Here is a 24,860-nt window from a genome sequence, read left to right as displayed (position 1 = left end):
AATAAAATAAACTTTGAGTAGAATGACTCAGAAACAAAAGGAGAGGGGAGTTGATTGATTTTGCTGCAGTATTCCAATGAGATCATTCAAGAGGTCCTGACTGAGATATCCAGTAATCCAGTAATCCAGATTTCAGGCCTACCCTAGACCTTGGTGATCAATTTTTCTCCCGAATTTGCCAATACCTTGTAAACGTTGTTATGTTACCCAGAGGTCATTTAATGACTTGAAACAAAATAAGTTTATTCATACATCTTGTGTGTTGTTTATTTTTACCTTGTTTTTATCTCTTTAATCAACTTAAAATAGCTTTAGTGAATGCTGTGAATTGAGCTTTAGATTCATATTTTTCAAGTAAACAATTTTCAGCACTACTCATTAAATATTTCTTCTCTCTGTCCCAATTTATAATAGATTTTAAAGGAATACACTACTGATAACTATTCTTATATCTTAATATTATGATGATACACTCCTGTAAATTTGAAGATGTGGAAAATAAGTTTGGATTCTGAGAATCAAACAGAAAATATAGTATCTAATGAATCTCCCTGTAGGCCTATGACTATGTAAACCCATTTGGAAGAGACACAATTTTTCCCAGACCAGTAAAATGTATCTAATCTTCTTTAATGTATTAAATATATTTAAATAAAAATCCTGATTCAGAGGGAGGTTTCCTTAGTGACACAATCTAGAAAAAGCAGTCATTGAAGCAAACATAAGCAATATTTATCCAAACACTGTTCAGAGGCAGGGAAACTTGGACCACTGGACTAAATGTACTTCTGCTCCTGAAGGTGAAGCTGTCTCTTTGGTGGGGAGGTATATACCCGGCTGTGGTCAACAAAGTTGAGGCAAAAGCTCTTAAATATTTAAATATTCCTACTCCCCTGCATGAGCAAAACAATAATGTGATATTCTAAATTTAGGGTATCAAACTGATGGTGTTCTGATTCCTGGATCATCCACATAACTTCTGAATAGAATGTGCCCCCTTGTATGTCTACCCTCAATCAAAGCTTATTGATCAGAAGGGCTTTGACGACTCTCATTTTCTGATACAGTGATTCTCCTTATAAATAAAATGATTTCTTTTGGGGATATGTCCTTCCATACAGCTTGACTACATGCAGTTTAAAATAATATTTTTTTCTGCCAATCAACAGATGAAACAACCAACAAATAAACTCAACCCACTGGGGATTAAAAAAGAATCAAAGATGTAACTCAAAAATTTGAAACAAATAGGATATGATTCAGCTACAAAGATGGTAAATGGGTAAGGGTGTCACAACCAGAGATTATTTTGAAAAATTCTTATTTTCAAGTTATAACATTGTTTTATTCACTAAAAAACTATTGTATGTAACAGTAAGGCAGCATATCTTTCCGTTCCATATTTCTAAATACTACAGTATTGAGACTAAGTCATGCTAAAATGAAAATACACTAAAAAAATCAGAGTTTTAATGCAATCTGATGTAAATCAGGCACTTCAAGAAAATTCCTGGCCAAGATCAGTCAGGAATGTGGACATTAAAATCCTCAATGAAGTATTAGAAAATTGGGCAGCCCCGGTGGCACAGAGGTTTGGCACTGCCTGCAGCCCAGGGCGTGATCCTGGAGACCTGGGATCGAGTCCCACGTCGGGCTCCCTGCATGGAGCTTGCTTCTTCCTCTGCCTCTCTCTCTCTCTCTCTCTCTCTCTCTGTGTCGCTATGAATAAATAAATAAAATCTTAAAAAAAAAAGTATTAGAAAATTGAATCTAGTAAACAATTAAAAATAATAACACATGGTAACCATATGAAATACATCCCAGGAATGTAGAGTTGATATAACACTAGATAAACAATTCCATGCAACATAATGATTGACCAAAGGAGAAAAATTGTGTAATAACCTTAATAGATAAAGACAAATGTAAGGAAGAGAAGCAGAGCAGTCAAATCACGGAAAATAGTGGAGCGTAGTTTATTTTTTACATTTTCATGACTGTCTAAAAGCTTTAAGAGACACGGAACTAGAAAATGACTCCTATTCATACTTCCTTATGAAAATTCAATAAATTTATTTAATTTCAATACATGCAGGAAATAACAGTTATCATGTTCAGGGAAAACAGACTAAACTGGAGAAGTTACTACCATAATAATGTTTTTCCCTGATACTGTCATCTACTGATGTCTTGGGCATATATCATGAAATTCTAAATCTATCCTTATAATGAAGAATTAAATGATTATAGAGGTCAATGCTGACATTGTCTGTTACTGTGCTTAGTATACACATATACATATATTTTTTTATCTTAAAAGATCCTAGTGTACTCTTTCAGACATGCTGATATAAGCAGAATCCAGGGCTGCCTGGTGGGGTTAGTTGGTAGAGCATACAACCCTTGAACTCAGGTTTGTAAGCTCGAGCCCCACAGTGGGTATAGAAATTACTTAAAAAATAAAAATCTTTAAAAGAAAAAAAAAGTAGAATTAATAATAACAGTATTTTATAAATAATGACAGTTATTTTATAAATAACATTATTTTTACTCATAGAAACACAACCTATGTACTATGTAACTATGTTCCCATGTAGCATGTTTTGACAGTAATGAAGAGATATGATGTGCCCTGAAATATCTTTCTTATAGGCTAGTCATTTTTTTTAACTTCTACTATAATGTCTAAATTCACCATTTAAAGACAATTTTCACAGGTGATGAAAGTTTGATCTGAGAGATATTCTGAAAATCATTCTCTTGTCTGTCCTCCTCCTTTCTCTGACTGAGCTCACTGGATACCCTTTTCTTCAGAACAATCATGAAATCTCAGTACAGTATTAAACTCTGAGTTTAATCTCTGAGTTGGTTAAAGCTTGGCTGACCCAGTTCTACTACACACAGTGGCACATAGCCTGGTTTTGCTTATCCCCTGTCAGTAGGTCAGCAGAACAGTTGGGCTCCACATGTCTAATATGATCAATATACTAAACGGACATGTTCCTGTAACAAGGGCAGACACAGAAGAAATCAAGCAAAGCCATACACAACTCTTAAGGCCTATGTTCATAAATAGTATGCTTTTCTACTCATATTCTCTTGGCTAAAGCAAGTCATGTAGCTAAGGCAACAGTCAAGACGCAGAGAAGTCCACAATGAGGCAATGACATGGGTGCAGATACAGGGGGACATGAGAACTGAGGCCAATAATTTATTCTGGGGAAATGAAAAACTCACTTCCCCAATACCACATAGACTGTAAAGACTAGAGTTTTATTTTGTTTTTTATTTTTTTCCAAATGGTCTATTGAAAATGCATGTCTTTAGGATTGCCTCATGGAGAGAAACTTACCGTGCCAGACTAGGGTACCATACTTTGAGAAATATTGATTTAAGAAATCCAAAAAGTGGATCGTTAATAACTATAATAATAAGTATAATAGTTTCTATTTTAGGAGGCTCCAAGATCTTTTCTCTTTATTTTCATTGCTTTCAATTTTGCAGGTAAATGGTTTTCCTCACCCTGTTTTACTTGCTCCATCTATTCACAGACATCAATAAATCCAAGGGATTTTGTACTTCAGCTGTCTTTGGGTGATTTGCAGTCGGCAGATTTGAAGCCTTTGTGAATATCAAATAAGCTTGTTTGCCTCATCAGCTAACTGAGCAAATTTAAGAGAAAGAGTCTGCCTCCATATTAATTAAAAGCTTCCAGTATTTAAATCCATCAATCTAAATGTGATTCAATTCAGCGAGCAAGTATTGAGTTCCCTAAGCAAGTATTTCAGTTCCCTAAGCTGAAAGTTGTTGGGAAAACAGGGAAGGTTAAGAAAAGGACTCTACTAATTTTATATCGATTAGTAAATTCCCTCAAGTGGCAGATATTAACTATCATAAACTATTGGAGATACAATGCCAAGAAAGAATTATTCATTTTTTTGAGGTGCATGTGAGGAATGGCAAAGGGTGAGCTGATGAGCATGATCATTTTCTAAAAAAAGAGTACAGAAATGCCTCCTGAAGAGTATGGATATAACAGTGATAGGAATCGATTCACATCTTGTTATTAATGTTGCTGAGAATAACAATTAACAACAAAAAGCCCAAGTTTTTCAGAGGCCCAACTATCCTCTAAATTAACAGTGTCTTTTCAAAAAGAGTATTTTCCATCATGATATTCTAATCTTCTTTGCATAGCATAACTAAATCTAATATTCAGGGACTGTAAAAGTAGCAAATATTATCCTTGTACAAATGAATAAATCAGGTCATTAAAAAATATATTCTCAAGGTCACAGACCAACTCAGCAAGGGACATGGAACTAAAATAATCAATTTGTGACTTTTTATCATTATTCGATTCATATGCTGAGCAAAATTTGTCATCTCTCTCCTTAGTGAAAAATGAAGATTATCTAAAATATTAATGCTCCTAAGTTCATTAATCAATCATACTAAGGAAAATAGAAGCAGCATTGGAAAGGGTCAATTTCTTTCTCTATAGCATTATTGTTATTCATAAAAGTAATCTGATTTTTGCCTCTTTTAGTTTTCCCTCTAGGCTCTGTTTTATTCCTGATGCACAAGTTTTCATGGTATTCACAGCTGATTGTTAAAAATAATAGTTTACATTTATAAGGCAAATTCATTCATGGAAAAGATAAGTGTTTTAGATATATGGAAATGTAAACTTTCTATACCCGCACTCTAATCCTGGGATGAAAAAGGAAAGATGTACAATGTTTTTTATAGTTAAAATAAAATATTTAAAACTTAAAATACTAGAGACTGAAGAGGCATTAAGGATATTTTAATTTAATACTATTAATTTACAGATGAGAGTAATAAAAGCCTACAAAAAGAAAAAAAATGACTCACTCAAGATCACACAATTTGTATTTTATTTGGTACTCAAATCAGAGAGTGTTGCATGAATTAAATTTCACAAAAAAAATTACTTAATACTTTCTATGTTCTCAGGCCAGTAGGTGATGCAAATATAAAGAGAACAGCCTTTACTCTAGAACTTACTCTGCAATAGACAGTTAACATTTACATGTCCTTTTACAGTGAACATTACAAATGACTATAGCACAAGAAACAGTAAGAAAAATGTTTTACAAGAAGTTACAAACAACGTGTTATTTGTGTGAACTATAACTGAGATTCATTTTCTGGGTATGGAGGTGAGGGAAACAAGGAAATGTGGAGAAAAAGCTTTTGAGATACACTAAATGTGCATCAGATTTTAGGAAAGCATTTTAAAGGAAAACATGAGCAAAACTACTGAAGCAAAACTTTGGGGCTTGTACAGAAAAAAACAAGTATGTATTTAAAAGAGTTGTGGAAGATAGTTTTTAAAATGAAACAGAGGATAGATCTTGATGAGGGACTGAAGAGCGGGTTTATGAGTCCATCTTTTGACTCTTTCCCTATCTCTGATTGCAAGTATGCTTAGAAATTGGGCTCGGGATGCCTGGATGGCATAGTTGGTTGAGCATCTGACCCTTGGTTTTGGCTCAGGTCATGATCTTAGGGTCATGAGATCAAGCCCCATGTCAGGCTCTGCACTCAGTATGGAGTTAAGATTCTCTCTCTCTCTCTCTTCCACTCATGTCCTCTTTCTCTCTCTCTCAAATAAATAAATAAATATTTAAAAACGAAATAGGGCTCAAAAATCCCACTTGAATATTCATTCAACTCATCTTTCTTTAAGTTCTCATTTCATACCCATTACTATTTACTATTCAGTCATTTTATAAGCATTTTGTGAAATGAATTAGGTTAGGTTATGGGAATTTAGAGATAGTTCCTTTCTTCAAGGAACCCACAGTTAAGTGAGGTGGACAGCTGGGTAGGCAAGGAGTTAAAGTACAATTTAATAAAAGCTAAAATGTAGTTTTGTATAAGCTGTTGAGAAACTATTCTTTTTTTCTGAAAGCATTCCCAAGGAAACGGACATGTAATTTATTGCTTGAAGAAGAAAGAGAAGTTTTCCAGTTAGATAAAAGGGAGGAAGAGCATTTATACACAGCATTGATGGAGGGCATATGTTAGAGATTTAGTGAAATCAAGATATACTATTATGATGATCCTAAGTATTTAAATACTATTAGAGAAAGGGTGAATGCTAGGTCTGCCCTTCTGCATACCCTTTCTCCTTTTATGGTCCCTGAGGAAAAAAGAAATGCACAAAGGCCAGTAAATATGTATTTTCTTGTTAGCTAAGCCTTTGACCCCACACGCCATTACTCTATTAAGCTCTCTTTTATCACACAGAATGGTTACTTTATTTGGCCAGAGGCTGAAACTGTTTTGTTTTTTGTTTTTTTTGTTTTTGTTTTTGTTTTTGTTTTCTACCAGTATGTTCAACTAAAATGCTAGAATTTACCACTTCAATGAGGCAAAAATAAAATAAAATAAAATAAAAAAATCCTGCTTTCTCTAGAGAAATAGAAGCAGAGAATTAACAGAGGGCCTAAAGGAGCCCCAGGACCCACAACTTAGCCCTGACCTGGTCCACACAACTTGCCTCTGTGCTTCTCCAGCAGGAGAGCTAGCATGGAGCCACAATGGATACAAAAGAGAAAGGGAAACCCACTGGAAGAGAAACACAGCCTGGTATGCTAAGAGCCCAGGGATATTACCATAGCTACTTAAAAGGGAAGAACTAAACACCAATACAGGTGATAACCCTCCCTGGATCTGATATGTTCTACATTTATTCTTCAATGATCAGATTTGTATTCCAGAAAGAAAACTTAGGTGCCAATGTCAAGATTGACTAATTTTAAAAGTAAGTAATTATAGGTATTTCTGTAAGAAATATTTCAGGTTTTCTGCAAGGTCCAAGTCTGGACACTTATGTCAAGGGAGTTGACTATATTGCTTACCAGGACAGAGGGCTATAGGCTGGCGTCTCTGGGTATCATTAACCCTATACAACCCCATGACTGTAATGGAAAATCCTGTACAAATTGCCATGGGGTCATAATGCCACAGCTCATTTACTGCTTTACACAAATTAAATAGCTGCAAAATCCATCAATATTTACTGTAAATATGACTTTGTAGAGAGCCTTAACATTTTTGGCTCCCTCTTCTACTTTATTGAAGTATAATTGCCAAATAAAGTTGTAAGATATTTAAAGTGTACAATGTGATGATTTTATATACACACATATTGTGGAAGATTCCACCCATCAAGTTAATTAACACATCCATCACCTCACATGGTTACGTTTGCGTGTGTGTATGAGAACAATTAGTTTCTACTCTCTTAGCAAATTTCAATTATTCAGTATACTATTTTCAAGCAGAGTCACATGATATACATTAGATTCTCAGAATGTCTTCATTTTATGATGGAAAGTTTATATCCTTTAACCAATCTCTCCTTATTTCCCCCACTCTCTAGGTCCTAGCAGCTATTTTTCTACTCTCTGAGGTTATGAGCTAGATTTTCCTTTTTTTGATCCCATGTTAAAGTGATACCATACAGTATTTGTTTTTTCTCGATCTTAACTTCACTTAGCATATTGCTAACTATACTTAGCATAATGCCCTCCAGTCTTATTCATGTTGTTGCAAATAGCAAGATTTCCTTCTTTCTTAAGGCTAAATAATGTTCCATTATGTATGTTATAGTTTACATTTAAAAAAAATATTTCTATTTATTTGAAAGAGAGAGAGAGACACCAAGGGGAGGGGCAGAGGAAGAGGGAGAGAATCTCCAGTAGATTGCCTGCTGAGCCAGGAGCCACTTCAGGGCTTGATCCTAGGACCCTGAGCTCATGACCTGAGCCAAAATCAATAGATGCTTAACCGGGATCCCTGGGTGGCGCAGCGGTTTGGCGCCTGCCTTTGGCCCAGGGCGCGATCCTGGAGACCTGGGATCGAATCCCACATCGGGCTCCCGGTGCTTGGAGCCTGCTTCTCCCTCTGCCTGTGTCTCTGCCTCTCTCTTTCTCTCCGTGTGACTATCATGAATAAATAAATTTAAAAAAAAAAAATAGATGCTTAACCAACTGAGCCACCCAGTGACTCCATCTCTCACATTTTTTTATCCATAGGTTGTTGCTATACCTTGACTTTTGTGAAGAATGCTGCAATTCAATATACCAGTATACATCCCTCCTTGAGATAATGGTTTTACTTCCTCTGGATATATGCCTAGAAATGGGACTGCTGGATGATATGAGGAACCTCTACACTGTTTTCCATAGCAGCTGCACCCATTTGCATTCTCACTTATGGTGTACAAGGGTTCACTTTTCTTCATATCTTTGTCAACATTTGCTCTCTTGTCTTTTTGAAAGTAGACATCCTAACAGGTATGAGGTAATATCTCATTATGGTCTTAATTTACATTTCCCCAAGTATTAGTGATGTTGAGCAACTTTTCATGTACCTGTTGGTTACTTGTATGTCTTTTTGAGAAAAATATCTACTTAGGGTCCTTTGCCCATTTTTAAATTATTTGAATTTCTGCTATTGAGTTGTATGAGTACCTTGGATACTAATATATTTTGGATATTAACCTTTTAATAGTCTTGTGGTTGCAAAGAGTTTCTTCTATTTCATAGTTTCCTAGGTTCCCTAGGTTGTCTTTTTTTAATGGTTCTTTTTGCTATGCGAGAGTTTGACATAGCCCCATCTGCTTTTTTTCCTTTATTGTTTTTGTATTGATGTCAAACCCAAAAACTCATTGCCAAGACCAATGTAAAAAAGCTTACAGTGTAATTTTTCTTCTAAGAGTTTTAGACTTTTGGGTCTTTTTTTAAGATTATTTATTTATTTTTCATGAAAGACACAGAGAGAGAGAGGCAGAGACATAGGCAGAGGGAGAAGTAGGCTCCCTGTGGGGAGCTCGATGTGGGACTTGATCCTAGGACCCCGGGATCACGACCTGAGTCAAAGGCAGATGCTCCACCGTTGAACTACCCAGGTGCCCCTACAGTTTCAGGTATAATGTTCAAATCCTTATTTTATTTTATTATTTATTTTTGTTACACAAAGGAAACTTTATTTGCAGCAAATGAGATCATGGGGAATAACTTCCAAAACCATGACTCCCCCAAGCAAGGGTGAATGGGTTCTTTTGGTCTTTAATCTATTTTAAGTTGATTTTTGTATGTGGTGTACAAGGATACAACTTCATTCTTTTGCATGTGGCTGTCCCTTGACCTCTGTGTCTGTTTTTAAACTAATAATATAGTATTTTAATTACTATAAATTTGGAAATATTTACAATCAGGAAATGTGCTACCTCCAGCTTTGTTCTTCTTTCTCAAGATTCTTTACTTATTTGGGGTCTTTTGTGTTTCCACATATGTTTTAGGAAGAGGGAGAGTTTGACTTCTTCTCTGCCAATTTGAATGCCTTTAATGTCTTTTTGTTGTCTGATTGCTGAGGCTAGGACTTCCAGTACTATGTTGAACAGCAGTGGTGAGAGTGGACATCCCTGTCTTGTTCCTGATCTTAGGGGAAAGGCTCCCAGTGCTTCCCCATTGAGAATGATATTTGCTGTGGGCTTTTCATAGATGGCTTTTAAGATGTCGAGGAATGTTCCCTCTATCCCTACACTCTGAAGAGTTTTGATCAGGAATGGATGCTGTATTTTGTCAAATGCTTTCTCTGCATCCAATGAGAGGATCATATGGTTCTTGGTTTTTCTCTTGCTGATATGATGAATCACATTGATTGTTTTACGGGTGTTGAACCAGCCTTGTGTCCCAGGGATAAATCCTACTTGGTCATGGTGAATAATTTTCTTAATGTACTGTTGGATCCTATTGGCCAGTATCTTGTTGAGAATTTTTGCATCCATGTTCATCAGGGATATTGGTCTGTAATTCTCCTTTTTGGTGGGGTCTTTGTCTGGTTTTGGAATTAAGGTGATGCTGGCCTCATAGAACGAATTTGGAAGTACTCCATCTCTTTCTATCTTTCCAAACAGCTTTAGGAGAATAGGTATGATTTCTTCTTTAAACGTTTGATAAAATTCCCCTGGGAAGCCATCTGGCCCTGGACTCTTGTGTCTTGGGAGGTTTTTGATGACTGTTTCAATTTCCTCCCTGGTTATTGGCCTGTTCAGGTTTTCTATTTCTTCCTGTTCCAGTTTTGGTAGTTTGTGGCTTTCCAGGAATGCGTCCATTTCTTCTAGATTGCCTAATTTATTGGCGTATAGCTGTTCATAATATGTTTTTAAAATCGTTTGTATTTCCTTGGTGTTGGTAGTGATCTCTCCTTTCTCATTCATGATTTTATTAATTTGAGTCTTCTCTCTCTTCTTTTTAATAAGGCTGGCTAATGGTTTATCTATCTTATTAATTCTTTCAAAGAACCAACTCCTGGTTCTGTTGATCTGTTCCACAGTTCTTCTGGTCTCGATTTCGTTGTTTTTGTTAAAAATGCCATTGGAATTTTGATAGAAATTACATTGAATCTGTAGATTTCTTTGGGTTGTATGGGCATTTTAACAATATAATTATTCCAACCCATGAACATGGAATAGCTTTCCATATATTGTGTCTTCTTCAATTTCTTTCACCATTATTTTATAGTTTTCATTGTACAGATCTTTCACCTCCTTGATTAAACTTATTTTTAAATATTTTATATTCTTTTTGATGTAATTATAAATGGTGGATGGGATATTTTCTTAACTTTTCTTTCAGATAGTTTGTTAGTGTCTAGAAATTCAATGGATTTTTGTATACAGATTTTATATCTTGCAGCTTTACTGAATTTGCTTATTAGTTCTAAGCATTTTTTGGTGTTTTCAGGATTTCTATATATAAGATTATCATGTCATCTATAAACAGACAATTTTACTATTTCTTTCTGATTTGGATATATATTTTTTCTTTTTGTTTTTTTAATTGCTCTGGCTAGGACTTCTTAGAATAAAAGTAGCAAGAGCAGGCATCCTTGTCTTATGCCTGGTCTTAGAGGAAAAGTTTTCAATTTTTCAATGTTGAATACAATGCTAGCTGTGGGCTACCCATTTTGCTTATCCATTTATCAGTTAGTGAACATTTTGGCTATTTCCACTTTTGAGATATTATGGGTATCACAAATAACAAATAAACATTTGTATATCAGATTTTGTGTAGACCTACATTTTCGGTCCTCTTGGGTATATACTTAGGAGTGAAATTACCAGGCCATAGTTTAGATCCACATTTAATTTTCCAGAAGATATCCAGACTGTTCTCCATAGGGACTACACCATTTTTCAATCCCATATACAATGTTTGATGGTTCCAATTTATACACATCCTTCATGTTTTTTATTATAATCATCCTAGTGAATGTGAAGTAACATCTTATTGTAGTTTTTCTCTAATGTTGAACACCTTTTCATGTACTTATTGGCCTTTTGTCTATGTTCTTTGGAAATATGTCCATTCAAATCCTTTGCCCACTTTTTAATTAGGTTATTTGTCTTTACGTGTTTGGTTCTTATATATTAGCCTCTTATTAGACACATGATTTAAAACTATGTTCTCCTCTGATTTCTTTTTTATGAGCAGATTTGTTGTTAAGTCTACTTTCAAATTTTATGGTGCCTCTCAGTTTTCAATATTTCTTGGCAAAGTTAATAACTTTTTATTAGATTTTAAAGTATCTATAAAAATTTTATCATTCTATAATATTCTATGGGTGTATACAAACATTTTTCTGTTATTAAGCCTCAAGATCTAGGAATAGTCAGTGGGCAGAACTTGCACTGGAGAATTGAGAAAGTGGCACCTCATATTTATTCAAGAGTTTTTGTTGGTCAGAATTTCATGATCTTTATATGAAGCCAATTATAAGATCATTTCAGGAGATAATTGAATGTTAATGATCAATTAGAAAAACTAGAGTCAGCTTCAGTGAAGACTTATTTTAAAAATATTCAAATAAGTGTGAAGATTTTAGCAAAGTATCTAAATATCCACATCAACCATTAAATAATTATCTTTTCCAGAAATGTTCTAAATGGATTATTAATTGGCTTCTATCCTCATTCCCTTCTTCTAAAATAAAATTTTTGCTGTACTATAGTGTATACTGGATAATCTTGAATGTAGTGCTACACAGAGAAAGACTGTCAGGTCCAGAGGTTAAGAAAATACAAAAGTACCAAAGTGATATATTATAATCATTTTTCATTATCTTTATACTCTTTGAAAATTAGTTAAAAATAACACCTCAGGTATATTACTTAATTAAATATTTATCATATTTCTTGAACACCTGGAATAAGAAGTGAGATTGAGAGTCTACGTGCTACACTTATGGATTTGGACTTTGTATGATTGTTTCTACTGGCATACCTTCATCTTTTGGTACTTGATTATGAACATATAAACATGACTTCTTTTAGAGGATAGAATCAATGCTCAAGTTAGAATAACTCAAATAATGTGACCAAGAGCAGGATGGAGAAAACTTATAAGAATACTTAGGTTGTATGCGACTTGTTTGGAACTATGTCTGTACTTGTAGTCATCATCATAAAACACAAGCTCCTGTTTCATAATGTGGACCCTACTTTGGAAAACACCTTCAGTATTAAATCAACCAACTGATCCTCCCTGATGTGAAGAAATAGCGGAAAGATTTCTATTGAAATGTTCTATTGTAATCTGTAATAAAATATTAAAATACTCATTAATGTTTGATCTGCTGATTATCTTATGGCCCATCAAATTTCATTCTTTTCCACAAAACCCATTGCTTTGATCCTGAATAATTAAAATTTCAAGATTCTCTCTCTCTCTCTCTTTTTTTTTCTACAATTGAATCAAAGACATCTTTGAAATCTACATAAGTAAAAGACAAGCTGTTACAGAATGAATATTCTTCAGTTAGCACAGAGATGTGTCAGTATTTTGTAAAGGCCAATTAAGAGAAGAAGATAAAGTAGGAAGATATTTTTTTAAATTATGTCATTGAATTAAATAGAATAGAAACTAGGCCTACATGTTTGGATAGCACAATTTATTTCAGCATATTTTAAATACATCATTTCTTTCCACATTTCTTTCTTCTCACTGCCCCCTTTACTACATGATTTTAATTATTTTTAATGTATCAATGTGTATACATATATGTGTGCATTGCCTCAGTAGAAGCAATAACTACAGATCATGCCCTGAGTCTGGGATTACAGTAAACATTCACACTCTTATTTATCTTGAAACATCAGGTTTCTCAGGTTTTGCAACTTAAAGTCCAAAGGTCCTCCTCAACTCACTGTAGTGTAGGATTTTGGAAAGCAAATCTCAATGCTAGCAGTTTGGTAAGTTAAATAAAGGTTGTTACAAGTTTTTTGACCTTACAGAGGTTAATTCTGGTACTTCGTTACCTCATATATAATATTTGAAATTATAAAGGAATCCAGACAAGATAACTGGTCTATTCTTGACCTAAAATTGATCAACAAAGGATTCTTTTTACTTTCAGTGTTCCTAAGCAAGAAAGTGTGTCACATAAGTGTTTTTTTTTTTTTTTATTTTTTTGGCTGGCATGAGGCCAAGGTAATTTTGAAAATCAGCAGAGTGAGGTCACAGAAAATTAGAATTTCACTGAAATTCAAGCTTTTTATTTTGATAACCATTTTTTAAAAAGATTTTATTTTATTTATTCATGAGACACACACACACACACACACACAGAGGCAGAGACACAGAAGGCAGGCAGAGGGAGAAGCAGGCTCCATGCAGGGAGCCTGAAGTGGGACTCAATCCCGGGTTTCCAGGATCACACCCCAGGCTGAACGAGGCATCAAACTGCTGAGCCACCGGGGCTGCCCAAACCTTTTATTTTGTATGATAGATTGCAAAGTACACAAATAGGAACCAGCAAGTTTGTAAATGGAGAACCCTAAGTTTTGAATTACTTTAGAAAAAAATCCTAAATCTCATGGCAATAACTAATTTCACTGACTTCTGTGACACAAAGATGGTTTATTTAAATCAATTTTTAAATTGCCTATAAATGCAAACGTTTTGTTTCCATGACTCCAAAGAGCCTGACTGAATGTCTTACTTGGATAAATTTTCCTTTGCTTTCTTACAAAGTTTTACCACATTTACAAGGAAAATAATTTTTCCATTTGATTCTGTGAAAATATAGGCAATAAGGATTCTCATTTCAATACTGATAAAACTAAAACATATTTGAAAAAATACTTAAACTCTTTCAGCAATGAGAACTAGAAAAATATGAATAAAATAACACTTTGGCATAATTTTATTATTAAAGTGATCTCTACGGGAATAAATGAGAAAAGTTATTCTCTCTAGACTTTTGTTGATGACAGAGTATAAGAAAAAATCTTACCTTTATAATGTCAAAAGTTCATATATGTTCATCTCAGCTTGTCTTCTGTTTTTTACACATCTAGAAACCAAAAGAGAGGTTATACTATAATCTGCATTCTCCAAGTATTAGTGCAAGTTAACTTTATATAATCATGATAAATCATTTTATAAATTAAAATAAAAGGTGATTATATCTACTTGATAAACAGAATTTTAAAATATCATATAGCAGGCATCATATTAATGATGAATTATTAAAATCTTTTACCATAAGATAATACCTGCCATAAGCACTATTTTTTAACACTGTACTGGAGATCTAGTGGTTACTAGAAAAGAAAAAGAAGCATAGAAAAAGAGAAAAAAATTGTGATTATTTACAGATGATATTATTTTGTATGTAAGAAATATAAAAATTCAAAAATCTAAGCATTGGAATTGATAAAATGTAGTAAGGTTGTGGGACATAATGTTAGAACTGTGCTGAAATGCAGTAGCAACATTTTTTTTTTAATTTTAAAAAGGATACTACTTACACTAGCATATAAAATACTTAGGAATACACTTAACAAAAGATACTCAAGACTTTTACTGGATAAGTATGCAATATTATAGGGAAACAAACAAAACAAAAAACTAGAGAAATGTAATGAAAAGTCACATTCATGGATTGGATGATACAATATATAAAAATGTCAATTTCCCACCAATTGATGTGTGAATCAAAAATGTAACATCGATCAGAAACCCCAAATCCCCAAAATTAGTTTTAGTAGGGGAGTGATTGAAAGCTGACTCTAAATTTATATGGAAACACAAACAGCAAAGAATTATAAGACAATTTGAGGACAAATAAATTTGGAAGATTTGCATTAATGGCTATTAACACTTATTAAAAGCTATAATAATAGTATTATATTGGTACAAGAATGGATAAATTGACAAAAAATAGAGTCCAAACCATACAAATATGGTCACCTGGCTTATTGCAAAGGTGATACTGCAGTGTAGTGGGGAAAGGTGATTTTTCTTAGTAAATAGTACTGGGACAATTCAATATCTCATGTCTTACACAGATTTTCACATAAGATAGACAAATTAAGACATAGATATAACATAAAAATAAAGCTTTTAGAAGAACACAGAGGAGAATTTATTAATGAATTGAGATAGGCTTGCATAAAGAGAACACACAAAAATTTATAGGCAAAGAAAGTAGATGAATTGGACAAATTAAAATTAAAACTTTTGTTCACTAAAAGACAGTTTTTTAGAGAACAAGAAAACAGCGTCAGATAAATATTTATAATACATGTATATGTGTCAAAGGTTTATTGTGAGAATATACAAAACAAAACAATGGTAAAATGATAAACAAATCAATAGGAAAATGAGCAAAGACTTGAAAAGCATTTTCAAAAAGAAGATAGCCAAATGGAAAGATGCTAAATATCTACGTCATAAAAGAAACGCAGATCAAAGCCAAAATGCAATGCCACTACATTGCTGCCAAAATGAATTTAAAAATACTAAATTTAACTAGGTTATGAATTGTACCCTGCTGGTTTGAAGTATAAGTTTGTAAAAACACTTTGGGAAACTATTTGACACCCTATAATCCAGGGATTCCTTACCTAGGTATTGATCCAACAGAAATGTATATTGTGTTTATTTTTAAGTGTATATTAATACTTATAGCAGCACATTTTATTAGAATGTCTATTAACATTATTGTCTTTTTACATAGTAGAATATGAGACAGCCATGAAAATGACAAATTTCAATTAGATACAACAACATAGATCTCATAAACAAAATGTGGAGCAAAAGAACCCAGATGTAAGAGACAGCATATTATTTCATTTATAGAACATTAAAAACAGAGGAACCTCATTCTGTTGGAAGTCAAGGTAGCTGTTAATCTTGTACAATATTGTCACCAAAGAGGAAATAAAGGGTGCTTCTCAGATGCTTGTAATTCTGGGTGTCTTAATATATGTGCTGTGGCATCTGAGTGGCTCAGTCAGTTACGCATTCGATTCTTTTTTTTTTTTATTAAGATTTTATTTATTTATTCATGAGAGACAGAGAGAGAGAGGCAGAGACACAGGCAGAGGGAGAAGCAGGGTCCACGCAGGGAGCCCAGTGTGAGACTCCATCCCAGGTCTCTAGGATCAGGCCCTGGGCTGAAGGTGGCGCTAAACCGCTGAGCTACCCAGGCTGAACTAGGCATTCGATTCTTGATCTCAGCTCAGGTCTTGATCTCTGGGTTGTGAATTCCAGCCCTGTGTAGACCCAGTGTGGAGTCTACTTGAAAGAAATATATATGCTAACTATATGTGTGTATTCAGTTTATGAAAAATTAATTGCATTTCATAGTCCTCTAGTTTCTACTTTTCTCTATTAGACTTCGACTTCAGGGGAAGTATAGAACAGAAACTGATCCAGCTGCATGAAAAAGATTTAGCCTAAATGTCACCACAACGCATACTTTTATCCATTGCTTAAATATTTTCAGTTATTTATTTATCAATTTATTATTCATTGATAGTAAATTTCTAGAAAGATACACAATGAAGCTGCAGTTTTCATTTCAATACTATCAGGATATTCTCCATAAAGAGATCCATATTTCTATCATGTTTATTCAGGAAAAAAAATGATATGGTGGTATCCCTGTCACCTAACTGTGTTTGATTTTATCATTCTTTGTTATTAAAAGGCAGCCATTATTATTTTAAAATGCTATTTCACTTTACTTTAAATATCAATGCACTGTTTTTCTTTTGCAATAATTATCTTTTCATGTTCTTTCACCAGAAATAGGCTAGGAATTTAGCTCTATGTCTAAATTTCAGTCTGCAAAAATATCCCTGCTCTCATCTTCAAACAGAAGGTGTATACTAGGCCACACAGTTACCAGACAGTCATCAACTGGGAAAGCAATCTAATACAGATTCTGTGCTGTGTAATTATTAGTCCCAACCAGCTGAGTCAGAGTTCATTAGAGAAAACATTAGGGGGCTGCACATCTCTCACTGATTGTATGAGCCTCGTCCATGAACTTTAATGGGATCTACATGCACACAGTCAGGAGAGTTCCAATAGTCAAACTTAAAAATAGCCATTTTCTAACTGCAGTAATACACTGCAGATTTTCCAGTTATATGGAACTCTTGGGGACTAGATTCATTTAGCCTTTGACTTCATTTAGCACAGAACACCCACAGGAAAACTTTATGGCATTTTAAGTGTGTTTGCTATCGTGTATTACTGCTTACACAAACACAGAGTTATGCTTGCATGCTCAATTTTTTAGGCCGTAGTATTTTTCAGTTCTCATCATCAGACTCTGGCTTTGGGTGGTTGCTTGGATCGGAGAAAAATTGACTTTGTATTTGAACTTGGTCTCAGTTTTGCCTGAGACTTTTATTTTTAATCAGAAGTTTTAATAAAAACGTTTAATTACAAGTTTTACATAAAAAAAGAAAAGTATAGCACTTTTTCCTTAGTTATGTGTTGTTTTGCACATCCAAGTTTGGATGTCTAGAATTATCTAAGGAGCTGACCCATAAAATCTGGGCCTTTAATGCTATTAGGCTTATTAGCGGCAGGTTGTTTTCTAGTTTTCAGCATGACAGTGCCCACAAAAATCATGATTGCTATGTCCCTTCTCTTATTTTCCAGCAGTTCACTCTTGCAAAGTAAAGAACAGGGGACTTCTGTCATTTATAAAAAAAGAAGATGGTCTCTATACGGCTTTTAAGAAGCACATGTCAATCTTTTAAAGAGATAAAACTAATAGCGGTGTATGTTTAAATTTTTGGTATGAATTTGTAAGCATACTTTGTAAGCATGCTAATATTAAAAGCACATTAAGCAATTATTGCAGACTTCCAGATCAGTGGTCCTCAAACATTTTAGTGTGCATCTGATCACCTGGCAGGTTTATTAGAATATAGATTGTTGATCCTCACTCCTAAAATTTTGGATTCATTAAGTCTGTCTGAGACTTTGCACTTCTAACAAGTCCCCTGGTAACGGTAATGCCATTAGTCTTTAGATCTCACTTTGAGATCCACTGATGTAGAGAAAAGCAATATTCCGGATATAACTTTAACTCTTCTTCTCCATTCTAGAAACGCTGTTGGAAGGCAGATTTTTGAGTGTCATGTTATGTTAAGAACAATCCTGTATCTATTTATCTATTTAATAAGTATGATATTTTATTGGTAATAAATTTTGGCATATCCCAAGTGTATGTGAACATGGCAGTGGAGACTGACTTCTGGAATGGCTTCTGGGGGAGCAAACCCCAGTTACCCCTCGCCATTGCCTTTCTCCAACATCTGTTTTTTTCTAGCCCCACTCTTTACTTCAACTACTCTCTGGCTCTTACTCTTCTACCTCACATATTCTCCATACACAGAATGTCAAAGTTTTACCAGTCCTGTCTTCATACTCCAGCACCCTCCCTGCAGTTTCTCCACCAAGTCAAGGCCAAATGGTATACATATTGTTTTTGATACATTCCTGTGCTAATAATCAAGGGACCACCATCACCACCACACACAAATCATTATCTTCTCAAACAGCTTTTGTGTCCTTTGATGACAGGTAATCTCTGAGTAACCATATTTCAGCAAAAGTGCTAGAGGTCACCTTGTCACAGTCTCTGAGTCTTTCAAATGCAATTTTTATGAATGAACTTGATGGGGGCATTCTGGAGCTGACACAGGAAGCTCACTGATCTTTCCTATGCAGCCCAACAGAACTGTTCTTTTGCTCAGCATAGAGTGAAATATATCCTTTTTGCTTCCTGGGCGGGGCATGTACTGAGGCTTCTCCAGGAAATCATAGAGATGCTTATCCACTCATTCTGAAGGATCTCAATACAACTTAAACAATAGAGTAAGGGAGAGACACATTCTACCCTCATAGAGGTGCCTACCTTAGATAGAGCTTAAAACAAGAAGTCAAGAATGGATCATAGTTCCCAATGCAGATAGTCAATTTAAGTTCTAACGATGATTCTGAATTATAAGTATAATTAATAACATAAATTCATCCAAAGGGTGATTGTATGCTCAGCTACTTGCTGTTTTAAATAGGAGAGGCTAAGGCAAACCAACTCAATGCTATTCTGTTTTCTTTGACAACTTGTCTGAATTTTTGTACATTAAGTTAATTTCAAACTACACTGAATACATTTGGGCTCACAGAAGGTTGCCTCTGGTTTTAATCTACTTTAATTATTGTGCATTGTTTCTTTTAAAGTCATGCAGTTTTATTTACATTTAATGGAATTTACCTTTAACTCAATTCAGGAAAGCTTCCAGTGAAAACCTGCTGTTCCCTTAGCCTGGAATGGCCTTGTCTCTTCTATCCTTCTCCCCATCCCCTTTTTGTCTATGGAGTTTCTCATATTTTGAAGCACAACTGAGGTTCCTTCCCCTATTATTTTTTCATCTTCATATCTCATGTCCTTTAAAGGAAGCTTTTATAGCAGTTAGCCTTATTTGAGTCATTTTTTTTTTTTTATTCTCTATCAGTGCCTAATAAAGTAATTTGCCTAGAGAGGTGATATATATATATTCTGTTATTAAAAATCATCAATTCATTAAGCAGTTATTAACTGTTTCAGGTCCTATGGAAGAGGCTGGCACTATAGAGAAAAATAATATATGATTTCTTTTCTAGAGGAACTCACAATCTGTGGGAAGATACAGGCATATAATCCAAAAAATATAAAACATTATATCAATTTCATAATAAAAGTACTTCCAGAGTGCTTTGACAGCACTGAAAAGCCATAACTCTTTAATTCTCAGGAATTAGGGAGGATTATACATAGGAGGTGATAGAAAAACTGAGCATTAAAAAGAAAAGTGACTAAATAGATAGGGAAAAAAAACTTTCATCCAGTTACTGGCACACAATAATCACAGGGTGTTGCAGATCCACATGATGTGCTGGGACTACAGTTTGTCTTATTTATTTATTTATTTATTTATTTATTTATTTATTTATTTATTTATTCATTTGCAAGAGAGAGAGAGCATGGGTAGGGTGGTGGGAGGCAGAGGAAGAGAGGGAATCTTATGCAGGCTCCATTGCCCAGCATGAAGCTTGATGCACGGTTGTGTCTCAGGACCCTGAGATCATGACCTGAGATGAAACCAAGAGTTGGGACACTTAACCAAATAAGCCACCCAAGCGCTCCTATAGCAAGTAGTTTATTTGTTGGAGAGTGCCATACACGTAAAGGGTTTCAGGATATGCAACAGTTAAATACTTTTGCCTCTTGTCTTTCTTTCTTATCATGTGCATATGATAAGAAGGAAACAACACCCTTACCTGTCGAGAAAGTGCTCATTAATCCCTCCTAAATCTCATGACTAAAAACAGAGAGAAAAATCAATTAGGGTAGTTGAGATTCAAGGCAATAGTAATACCTTCCAGAAGTATGATATCATATCTCATTTTCATTTATACAATAGGCCCTTATTGAGGCTTAACAATTTGCATGGTACTGGGCTGATTACTATTGAATGTACCAACATAATTCAATCAATAGAGTAAAGGAAAAAGCAGATACAAATAGTGATAAACATAATCTCTTATATGCAGGATAAGTGGAGTGTAGGAGTGCAGAACAAAACTTGATGACTCATAACAGGGGTAATAGGGGAGTGCTTCAAGAGAAAAGCAGTAACTTTAGTGAATTTTGCAAGAAGAGTAGCGTTTGGGATAGAGAAAGAGAATCTTAGCCAGAGAAACTGGAACAAAAATAGTCAGTGGGTTGTAAATGTGTGTAAGTTCAATATTCCAGGAGGCTCGCCATGATTTGGGAGCTTCTTGCCTTGCCTTGCAGGGCTTGTGCACACTAGTAAAAACACACTACTAAAAACTAGTAAAAAATATATATTTGCCTCTAATTGTGAAACATCTGGATACTAAGGAAAGGAAGTACCTACAAGAAAGATTAAATTCAATAGAGTTTGTCCATAATGTCATTCAGCCAAAACTTAGACATTTAAAAAAAAACAGTTTGTTTATTTATTTAGCATGAGCAGGGGGAGAGGGAGAAACAGGCTCCTCATGGAGCTCAATGAGGGGCTCAATCGTGGGACCCTGAAATCATGACCTGAGCTGAAGGCAGACACTTAACTGACTGAGCCATTCAGGCTTCCCTAAGCAGCTTAGTAAAAAGAAATAGTTGCTGTGAACTTTTTCAGAGCAGCATATGAACTGTTCTCTGCTGCTGCCAATGAGATATAAATTATTTAAAATAAATTACGTAGATTTATCTTAATAAGAGTAAATAAGGACATCATTTTAATGGAGTGTGAGCTTCTTCCATAACTGGCTGCATCAGCATCTTTAGAGTTCCAGAGAGGCCATCCCTAGCGAAGCCATGTTGAGGATGTTATTTATTTATTTATGGGTAAGCTTCCTCAGATTTGGGAGCAGTGAGGCAATATGCTGACGTCACATCAACAAGAACACACTGAGTAAGCTGACCTTTGATATTTCTTGGAGTGAGAAAGTTATAAGGCTAAGTTTTCTCTGAGAGTGTGAAGCCTAGAGGAGAACCATTCCTTAGGCCCTGTCATTCAGTAGAAAGAATTAAGGATGTGGAATTGGAGTTAGAAGGTCTGACATCAAGCCGTAGTTCTATCACTTACAAGGCACCTGACTTTGACCAGGGTGCTCAATCTCTCTGGGGCTCCGTGTCTTCCTTCCAATACAGGGATAACCATTGCATTGTCTACAGGTTTGTTGTGAGGACAATGAGAAACAAAAATGGAAGTATTTCATATAATGTAGGTAGTTGCCAATTTTTGTATTATTTTACAGCTGAAAATTTGGTAGGAAGTAGTGTGCTAAAAGTAGATTAGAATAAACCGGGAATCTTGTTTTCTTCCTACATGTTAAGATTACCTGCCCAGAGCTCTCAGGAGGTTTTGCTTGCTTATACTCAAATTTCCTTTTTTTTTTTTTTTTTCTCCTAAGATTTCTTCTAAAGAAAGGCCTTTTAAAGTGACAGTTTCTCACTCTGAAGACTTTTGCCATTTCCTCAAACTGCAAGGCTTCTCACATTATCCCATCTGGTATTTGATGTAAAATATACACCCCCGTGATGTGCTAATTGTCTCCAGAGTATGGCCTCACAATTGTAATTAGTTCTTTTTGCACAGTTTCTTCCTGCCATGGATAGTATTTTTCTAAATGATAATATGGGATTGTCTGTGTCAGAGCAACAGTTCATTGTTTCCAAGAACACGCATTTTAGAAGCCAGCAGAAGGTCTGTCTTCTGTAAAGGGCAGCAGCTCTCCTGTCACCCTATTGTCACACCCTTTGTGGCAGCAATGTACCCAGGCACGTGATGAGGGAGACTGCTCTGAAGTAGAAAGACATTAAGAATCCAAACTGTTCCTTTATTATCCCTAAAAAAGAACAACACAAGCCGAATACAAATAAATTATCCAAATATAAATGCAGAGGCAATTAGAATTGTGAATTTAGCAAACTGAATATAAGATTTTTTAAATCTAGTAATCACAGATAATATGTATATGTGATAGGTCTTTGTGTAACACTTAAAATGTACCTTAAATTTATTATTTGTTACATACATCTCAGAAAGGAGAGGATTCTAGCAACAAGTATGATAAGATCTTAGCCCTATTTGGGATGAGAAAGAAAATGATGACCTGGGAGATACTTTTCCAGGGACAGTGAGAAACTCACCTCCAATGATAGCTCAACAGGGCTGATTAGTAAGGCAAAAAAGACAATGACACACAAAATCAAAATACGTTAAAACAAAGGGTGTTGAGATACAGAAACATCTCAGGAAGAATAAGAAATTGTCAATGAATATTGTGGCAGTGGAAATGGAGAGAATTAAATATATTAAAGAGAAATTGGGAAAGGGAAATTGATAAAATTGAGTAAATGTTTTGAAATGGTGGTAAGGAGTGAAAAGAGTAAATAAATAGTAAAGTATAATTTCTAGGCTTTGACTTTGGAGTACTAGGCAGTACCAGTAGTCCATATGACAACCATGGTGGAAATTGGTTTTTAGAAAAGGATAAGGAGTTTATTGATAATTTGAACATTCTGAAATGGATAGGTCTTTGGGGTATTCAGGTAGAAATATCCAAAAGGCAGTTGAGGTATATTCATGTAGATCCTGGGGGAATGTCAGGGCTAAATTTACAGATTCTGAAGTCATTTATTTATACATAGAGCTAATCAAAGCTATGTAATGGCAGAAAAGCCAGAAGAACATAGAAAATGGGAAATACATCTGACTGAGACTAAGGTTAGGTAGAGGAAGAAAATTTAGTGATAGAAGGGATGTTATTGATTCAAAGGAGGCATGAGTTTTAGGGGAGAAAAACTGGTCTATAGCATAGAATACTACCACTGTAGACCAGGGTTCTAGGAAATTCACTGCATTTAGTACCTGAGATGCCACTGTTGACATATTGAAAGCTATTTGTTTCAATGGAGTAGTTTTGGTAGAAGCTACCAGTCACATGTGGAATGGTGGGGGAAAAATTATTAAAAATACACAATGTAGGCATGGCTAGCAAGAGAAAGAGAGAAAAGATGATGATTATATGGGGAGGAGGATGTGGGTTCAGAAAGCATTATGAATTTTTTGGCAGAGGAGGGAAAAATCTGGAGCTTTAGTATATCCAGAAGAAAACAGAACAACAAAAAGCTTGGAGGTAAAGGAAAGGAATGAGACAATGGGTGGAAAAAGAACCCCACAATAGCAAGACAGGTTGGCATTTGGGAATTGGTATTTAAAATCCCCCTTAACATAAAGAGAAGCACTGCTTCCTTAGAGAATACATTAAAGGAAATAAAGTCAGGGTCCAGTGCAGATAAGGTCAGGGAAGTGGATGGGACATTAAGGCAGTCCAAATAAGTTTACTCATATTCAGACAGAGATACATGAAAGAGAAGATCTTGTTTATGCACACCTATACATGTGTACACAATTGACTTTTGGAGTAAAATATATACAAACTATGGTTGATTGCATAAAAAAAAAAAAAAAAAGAATGGCCCTGTTTACCATTTCCATTAAAGTTATCCATGAACTCTCTCCAAAGTACTTTCCTCCCCCATGCATCTATGATTCTGGACCTGAACTAAGCAAGTCACAAAATTATTACTTGTCTTTCATTTTTTCCCCTAAGGCTTTATGGAAACACTTTCCTTAACAAATAACATACATGGAGTAAAAAAATCCAATAGTTCCTGATTTAGAAGACCTCTCTAGCACATTAAAATGATATTGGCAGATAACTTTCTAGAGATAAATCTCAACATTTTAAAGAGGAGTAGAGATGTATTTGTTTTCATATCAAGAAGAATGGCCCTTCAGAGAGGCCTATTGATTTCATAGAAATTTCAAAAAGAGTAATGGCTGACTAAACATAGCAGTAGGGGTGAGAAATGATGCTGCTGTAACTCCTTAGTAAACATAAGAAATTAGATTAGGCAGTTAAAGTCAAACG

The 24,860-nt window shown here is 34.8% G+C and overlaps 1 long non-coding RNA gene across 1 annotated transcript in view; it reads right to left on the bottom strand.

The window, feature by feature from the left end:
• The window catches only part of LOC119867448, a 352,855-nt gene that overhangs the window by 38,605 nt on the left and 289,390 nt on the right, over positions 1-24,860 (bottom strand). Inside the window, exon 2 of the long non-coding RNA XR_005383558.1 lies at positions 14,338-14,397. This is a non-coding gene — a long non-coding RNA (uncharacterized LOC119867448). The remainder of the gene's footprint in view (positions 1-14,337; positions 14,398-24,860) is intronic.

Source organism: Canis lupus, chromosome 34 (assembly GCF_011100685.1).
Source record: "Canis lupus familiaris isolate Mischka breed German Shepherd chromosome 34, alternate assembly UU_Cfam_GSD_1.0, whole genome shotgun sequence".
Lineage (NCBI taxonomy): Eukaryota > Metazoa > Chordata > Mammalia > Carnivora > Canidae > Canis > Canis lupus.
This window is presented reverse-complemented; position numbering and strand designations above follow the sequence as displayed.